The sequence below is a fragment of the Sycon ciliatum genome, chromosome 2 (assembly GCF_964019385.1).
Source record: "Sycon ciliatum chromosome 2, ocSycCili1.1, whole genome shotgun sequence".
Lineage (NCBI taxonomy): Eukaryota > Metazoa > Porifera > Calcarea > Leucosolenida > Sycettidae > Sycon > Sycon ciliatum.
Window position 1 is genome coordinate 2,040,803 of NC_088644.1, and position 8,727 is coordinate 2,049,529.

Below are 8,727 nucleotides of genomic sequence, written 5' to 3' on the forward strand. Positions count from 1 at the left end.
TCATACTCCCACCCACAGCGACTAACCGTGTAGAACGATGAACGCGGGATGCATATGAAGCGGGTGAGTTCCTGTCGGTACTAGTAATTGAATGTTTCATGCGTGAGATACATGTTGTGGCTTGGAAGTAGGATGCCTGCGTGTTTGGATTGCACCTGTGAGACGTTTAGTACATGTACATGTCTGTTTTGCCCTGTGCCAATACTCTGCCTTTGGGGTCCGCTGAGGGTGGATCCAATACCAAGCATTGTTGATGATGAAAATCATGTCAGAATACTCTGTATCTTGGAAGGCAAGTTGGCGTCCTAATGAGGAGCTGATTCGATTACAAACAGGCATAACTGGCACGGAACACGGCATATAAGCCACTACTTCTGCCGTAGAGATACAATGTTCAAGTATGTCGACTATAGCAAGATGCTGGCAAGCTAACTGGCCAAGTTACTCTACACGAAGTGATCAATTACACGAATATCTCTGACGCAAACGATGAAACCGATTGCCACGGGTACCTGGGTGGGGCACGATTTTGGAAAATCGTGATTTCATCATGCCGGTTAAAGTTAAGTATGAGATATTAAAAAAATCCAACATATGGAACACACGTTGAACAGGCCTTCAGTGTTGAGTATCTGCTTACATTGGCCTGAGAAAGCCAGGAGGGCCTGAGAAAGCCAGGAAGTAGCAGCTTGTTTGGGATTTCGGCCAATGACCTTGAAGGCTTTAATGAAGGTGACAAGGAGCGGGAAGAACTTCTCTTGCCGACGCACATGATACAGAGAGTGGAGAGTGTTGATCTGATTGGAGAGTTACATGTTACATGGTATGTGCATTCATGTTCACATCATCATGTAGTGTAATGCGTAATTACATGTATGTCCATAACCAACTGTGTCTGCATCATGGTGGGCAACGATGCAGCTTGTGATCGTGTGAATATTACTACATTGGAGAGCAATACATCACATCAAAGTTGCCTCAAATTTAAGATGCTGGATTGTTGCTACATTTATAACTGGTAATGCCCACGACCTCACAACCTTTTTGTACCGTTCTACAGAGGGATATGAATGACCCCAGCCCAGCCCAGGGCTAAGGTCTACAATGTGCATGTAAGTGGTCAGTGCGCAAAGAGCAGAGCTTTCTCACATACATGTACATGTACATGTATGAAAGAGAGGGTCCACGTGGAATATGTATAACTTAACTTTAGCAACTCATCCCGTTGTGCTAGTTTGTACATGGACGTGAAGTGTGTGGGTGACAGTGAGGGCTGTGTCCTGCACGTCTATGTCGATTCACAGGAAGTGTGAGATATGAAGTCTGAAGAAAATGTTGAACAGTCTCTGTTGGGATGACGACTACACAATAGCTCAGTGTTAAGAGCATCGCTGACCTCAAGCGAGGGTCCCTGGTTCGAGTCCTGGTGGTGACAGTCAATCGGTTTCCTTCATACCTTTCCCGTTTGCGTCTTTCCCTCAAAAAAGTGAACATCCTATTGTGATTTGTAGTTTTGATCCCATTGGCATTCACACCGGCATTGAACTGTCCATCGGCTCGCAACCGCTTTCCACTGGTTTCTACTTGTTTCCCTCCATTTCCCAATATTGCACCGATTACGTACACCGGCTGAAGCATGCGCATCCACCTTACATAATCCCGGAAAATTGGCTTAGCACGCCGGCAAGCAAAGCAGCCGCACTACACGCCTCTGGTCTGTAGGGACACAGCACATGTATAGAGAGTACAGAGTGCAGAGCGTGATGCTAAGTTAGGTCATAGGCGAACGACAAGTGAAAACCTCGAGACCAATAAACTAGGAACCATATGGACCAGATACTGTACCCTTGGACAGAATGATTCTTATTTTAAAACCAGCCGGATTTGTGATGTATGCGTACATGTGCCAGATACACTCACTTCAAGAAGTGTACAATCATGTAGTATTGTACATGTACATCGCGTACCAGCATAGTCTCCACATTCATGCACATCCATACAGGAGTCCATACAATAGCCATTATAGTTATACATCCATGCTGCGACTTAGGAGTCACGTCGTATGCTGGTCTGTTGCTCAGCTCAGCAACAAAAAATACCTGTACTGGCTGTGAGACATGGCAGCCAAGGTGGTCGTGAGCTGATAAACTGAAACCATTATGCTTATCACAACCTGGTCTGGCGCAGCTCGTGAGTATGCCACGGTCATGATGGAATCCTCCCTTTCTCAAAGAGTAACAATGCATTGGGAATGCAGTTTGATGTATTCATGCAGCAAGCACTGCCATTTATAAAGTGTATAGCCTTGAGGTAGGTCTCAGACGAATGCCCGCAGGCTGGTGGCCCGGAGTAGTATCAAATGCCAGAGGGTGGCAATCTGGGGCTCCTCTACGGACCCGGCAGTACCAGCTTGTCTTCTATCACTGCAGTACTGTAGTGCTCAGTGCTGTAGTGATGTGCAGGTAGACTGAATAGTACAGTTTAGTATCGTCTAATCAGTAATCAAAAAAATCAGGTAGGATTGATTTACTTGTACCTAAAACAAAACAGTGATTCTTGCAGCATGGATGCCAATATGCAATGCAATAATGATATCGAGATCCACCGTGGTGTTTGATAACAGTCATTGAGTGGAATAGCACCTTTGGCAACAATAGGCCAAGCCTTGGACAGTCAGTTTAGTCAGCTGAAGATGTATGAAAGTGGTAGCCAGTCGAACCTGTCAGCTCCGTAGCTCCAGGCTGATTTGTATTCAACCAGGACTTGAGAAATGTCAAGTGAGGCCCCAGATCTAAGCTGATCTAAACCAAGCGGCAAGGGGGTCAGGGAATAATAATAAGGATGGGGACAGGAGAAGGCTGTGCTCAGAATCCCGGATCAAAATCGCAGTGCCTATCCGTGTGTGTACACGTACATGTGTGTGTGTATTTGTGTTGATGTGCTTGTCTTTGTTTGTGTGTGTTTGTGTGCCTTGCTAAGCGAATTCATTGATTGCCGAGAAGGGCATGTTTTTGTCAATGGCTAAATTCGGCGCCTTGGCACAAGTGATTGTTACAAGTGCCAGCAGCTGATCATGAACCTGAGGAGATGTGGGGAAGACACATTGTACAGAATAGACCTAACATGCAGAGCGGAAAGCATGCAGTATTAGAGAAAGAGAGAGAGAGAGAGAGAGAGAGAGTCAGAGAGTTTAACGTTCGTTAAAAACGAACAGAGAGAAAGAAAGGACGTCCGCACATTAGTGACACTACTCAGGATCAATAAAACATTAACCCTACTCGTGCACGTAGAACTCAATCTCATAAAGTATATGCTGAGCCCTACATGTATAATTGTATATGTACGTCGGTACTCAATCTCTTCATTCGAATTAGACCAAAATACTTGCAAGCAATATGATCTGCATGTACATTGGAAGATGCGGAGATAATTATATTCAATTAGGCCGTTGAGTGCGACTAATGATGCGACATCTCCTTAAACACCCATTCAGACACTGGGCACGGTGTCGGTAAAAACGTCCATCACAAGTATGCTATATGCCCTGCAGGCATTTCACCCACATGCAATTATGTCATGTAGCTAACAAATCAAGCTCTCTGCAGCTAGCATGCGACGCTACTCGGGATAACCCTATTACCATCATTAGATACCCATACTGGGCCATAGCAGACCGTCGGCGCACATTTGTAACAATCCGTTCTCCGCACGGTTGGTCGGCGAAGGCACACGCAGTTCTGGCCACAGAAATCCCACCTCATGACTAATAATAAGTATTAAAAATAGAGAAAGTGTCTGTAGTCTTCGCTACAAAAAGTGCTCAATACCTCAAAAAAGGTCAGATCTTACCACACAGGGCAGATCAACAGAGACCAAAAATCTTTCTCGTAACTCCGAGTTTCGTGTTTCAAAAAACACTCATCAGACGATAAAGCATAATAACGCTATTCGCTAGTTATATAGGGTGATTGTAATGTGGGCTAAGGCAGTGCCGCAACCACGAAGCTTGAGGAGATAATATCAGCGCTGGAATACACTGTGCGTAATATAAGTGGACGAGGGGCTGAGGTATATTGCTATAACCAAGATGGGGGATACATGTACACGTAGAGCCGACGCAGGAATTAAGTAGGTTTCAGTGGGAGTTGTGTCACGCCAATGGGATGGGTAGTTTGTGTTACATAGCAGATACCAGTGTGGATAATAGCGCAATATGCAATAAGTATTATAATTATCAAAGTAGCGCCCTGGTCTAGTGCGCAGAGAGGCGTGCGTGTGTGTGGTGCGAGGGCCGCGTGGCTCCTTGGTGATAATGTTCCTGATGTCGGTTTTCTCTGGCCAGGACTTTACTGGCGAGAACTTCTTGATAGCTGATGATCACGAGTCGCGTATTTAAGATACACGCATCACACACACACACACACACACACACACACACACACACACACACCGTAACATAAACTTGAAGTAGATTCGGTTACTGTCTTGTTGGCTCGCAGTGGAACAGACACTGAGAGAGAGAGAGAGAGAGAGAGAGAGAGAGAGAGAGAGAGAGAGAGAGAGAGAGAGAGAGAGAGAGAGAGAGAGAGAGAGAGAGAGAGAGAGAGAGAGAGAGAGGGAGAGAGAGAGAGGAGAGAGAGAGAGAGAGAGAGAGAGAGAGAGAGAGAGAGAGAGAGAGAGAGAGAGAGAGAGAGAGAGAGAAGAGAGAGAGAGAGAGAGAGAGAGAGAGAGAGAGAGATAGAGAGAGAGAGAGAGAGAGAGAGAGAGAGAGAGAGAGAGAGAGAGAGAGAGAGAGACTACAATGTGTTTCTGTAGTCATTGAAAGCATAGTGTCACATGCATTACCCATATTGACGTCATGGACTGGAGATCATGACATGTAGAGTTTGATACTTGCCGAATACATGTAGGACAGCAAGGCGAGAGATTCAACTGGACTGGTGAAACGCAGGTGCTACGTCTGGGAACCCGAACAACTAGGAATAGTCACAGAGATAAGATACAATGCAGAACATGATGAAGTATTGCACGTCACTTAGTCCTGCAAGCACTTGGACAGTTTTCCGCAATCCAAAGGCTATGGTCAAGTCGACGTTTCAGCTTTCAGGGCAGGCTAAAGTTTTCAAGTGTCACGGATAGTGGTTCTAATTCACAGTGACACCCCAAGGGCATGGGCCATGCGGCCAAGTAGTTGTGTGCACTCACGCACAAATTCACTGACACTGCACTACAATAATCATTGCAAATACATGTACATCGGGTTGTATGGGACTACATTGTATTACTGGGATACCAACGCCATTGCTGCTATTGACGTTAAATCTCTGTATGAAACAGAGCGAGCTCAAGTATCGGCTTTGGAAGGAGGGCATCAGTTTGCGTCAGCGTAATGGTTACAGCAGTGGTTGAAAATCCAGTGCGTGATTAGTTACAATGAGTCCGGTCAGAAGGACAGACCGTAGCCTATTTTCCTTTACTGGTAAAACGGGTGTATTCAAACAATACGATATGGAAAGAAGTAGCCTATTTTACTACTACCAATGGTATTCAGTGGGAAACGCTGACACACACAGCGTCAGTTTCGCAGTACTTCACAAGTGCTGGCATTGGGACAGTAGGCTCTGCAGTCATTCTGGCTTGAGCAATATCGGCATAATGCCATTCCAGGGTCCAAGATAATCATTACCGTCGAGTGGACCGTGTCACACGGTGTCAACAAAACATAGACTGCATGCCAAAGTGGTTTGAACAGCAGTACTGACTACAGGTCTATACATGTCAGTATGGCCTGTGGGGGAGTATGGTCATAAACACCTGGACAGTTCAGTACACATGGTACAGGCACTGGTAACGTCAATGTATTATGTACATGTAGGCTAGTAATAGAAATGCCAGCTCAAAGATTCCTGCATTCTGTAGTAAACAACATTTATAATACATGTATTGTTACGATGTAGCCTAGCCAGCCAGGATGCAAGAAGCACACCGATAAGACTGTTGTGTGTGTTGGAATCAGGCGTGACCTTTGTAAAGTACCCTGCATAGTGAAAATACAATGTCATGGACTGGCCTTGTTCAGTAATGCCTGCTGTGCTGTACATAACCAGGTACCTGAGACTTGTGAGAGGCAGTGAGATCAACAAAGCAGGATGTTGTGACAGTTCATGCACTGACACTACTGTACCCGTGAGTCCAACAATTGAAGACATTTTAATTGTCTCAGTCTTTGTGGCCGGACATGCAGTAGCACAATGCAATTAGACTAGCTTTGCAAAAAGAAAGAAAGAAAAAGGGTTGTTTCCTGTACCACCGGCTGAACCCATTTTGGTTGGCTGGTGTAGCCAGCCAGTGCATGGTATACAGGGCCTATAGTCCGTTTCAAAAAGATTCGCAATCCTGGCGATCGCCCGCGGAGTTTGGTGTCTTACCGTATCAGCACTCGAGCGCTGCCTCACTGTGAACTCGAAGAAATATTCCGCGCAAAAGCAGGAAAAATGACAACTCACTCACGTTGATACAGTCATGTACGTCTGGTTTACAACAAACGAGTTCTTCCTCGTATCGATAATGGAGTCAGAGAGGACATGTCGAAACGAAAGTGTTGTAAATGTTGACGAGCGGCATGGGTCCCAATTCGTCTTGTGACCAAAATAATTTCTTTGAGTTGCGATGCAATTTACTCACCGTGTGACGAAAACTTGTGACGACATCGACACGGACTCATCCCCAAGGCCATGACTTGGTAAAATCTATCCGTGTGACTTCGACGACTTTATGAGAAAAGCAGACGCCTGTGAACGCCGATAGAAGACGGCGTTGACTGCTAACAAACCTGATTCAAATAAATAATTGGCGATCTTGAAATACTAAAATAAATCTCAAAAAGGTACAGCGCGATGACTTCCATATTCACTCACAACATTTCAGTGTTGTGGGTGTGTTCACATGGCGTGAGCCAGTCAAGTGTCAGTCAGTTCGGCAGGAAGCGCGAGCTCCAACAACAAGTCGTTTGGTGCAGCCATCTTCTTTGTCTTGTACCAGCTTGATCATCAAAACAATGAGAAAAAGTTTGACTTGAGGATAGGTTGGGATTTGAACTCACAACTACTTCATGGTCAGCAGACAGCATTCATAACCACAAGGCCAAAAAGGAAGGGATAAATCGGGGTTTTGATAAAAAATCGATACTGGCTTCCTGGGGAAATTGTAAACCATGGGAAAGGGCCGGAAACTTGGCCGAAATTGTAACTCCTTAACGGCTGGTCCAATAGGGCTTGAAAGTGCTACGTCCCAGCATAGCAACAATTTCAAAAATTCAAAAACTGGATCCACTTGGATCCAGTTTTTGTATGGATCCAAACACATTTCAAGCCGTCTTACTCACAGCAAGGTGATGTAGCCAGTGAAACTGACTGATTTGGCTACTGGGGGCGGGGTTACAACTGGTGGTGAAGTAAAAGTCACCCCTGCATGCGACATGAGTGGGTTGCTATTAGGCCTTGGCGGATAATGCTCGAAAAGGTGGCAGATTCTGCTTTTTTTGCACCGAAATTGGCAGAACCATACAAACCTTATGGCGGGCAATTCCTCGAATTCTGCTCCATTTCTTTATCCACATACCAAACATGCATGAAACTTACCAGAAAAAGTACCGAATTCTGCCAATTTTTCTGCCGGCATTATCCGCCAAGGCCTAGTTGCTATGCACCCACATACTGAGGCAATAGCAAAGTCACACCTTAGTGGATACAAAATAGAAATCTGATGTCAACTTACTACTCCCTGGCCGTTTTTGCCGTCATCACTTTCAAGCGCTATTGTTCCGAAACTTTCACAGAACAATTTGCCGTTCCCTAACAAGCCCTTTTATGTACTTTATTGTCCAAATTTCCCTTGTCTTCATACTTTTTAAGACCAAAACCTGATTGTAAATCTTTTTGAAATGGACTGTAGGTGGATGTGTGGAATACCTGTGTAAGACCACTACTAGTGCACTGTACTTGAAAGTAAGTTACAGTATATCCACACACACATTACCACCTTGCACAAGCAGGGAAGCAACAGTGACAACAACGTTGGAACATTCTATTAGCACTGCTCACAGCTTCACACCAACCCTTAAAGTACATCGCATAGCATGTTTGTGCTGTACACGATGAGTGACGATGACCCAAACCTTGATCTCAAGACCGGCGTCATGGAGATTCTAGTCAGATGTGAGACTGCTGGGGAACAATGCTCTCAGGTCTCAGTCAAGAGCAGTGCAGAATGTACTAATGGGGAGAGCTATACATACTTTCTCAGTGAACAAAGTCAAACCCTGGAATGAATGACCAAAATAGTTTAATTATTGTAGCATAAGTTCACAACTAACTACATGTTACATGTGTAGTTCCCTGTTGTTCCCTGTGGGAGCCCAGGGCAATATCCTGCTGGGTCCTGCTAAGACACAGTTCATTTTGTAATTGGAAATGACTTGGTCAGGTTAACTCAGCATGTTGGCTATTGACATATCAAGCACAATCAAGTCCGGACATCAAGAAAACAAAGGCAGCAACATTTGATTTCAGCGGGTTGTCCTCAACTTGCAATCTTGTATTTCGGCCTATATTTGAAACTAAGCATGGAGTGCCCTGATCAATCTTGCCTGCCACCCAGATCAACCAGACCCCATGCTGGGTGTGATGCAGCCTAACATGCTACTATTACCTACTGTAGGCCGTGTAG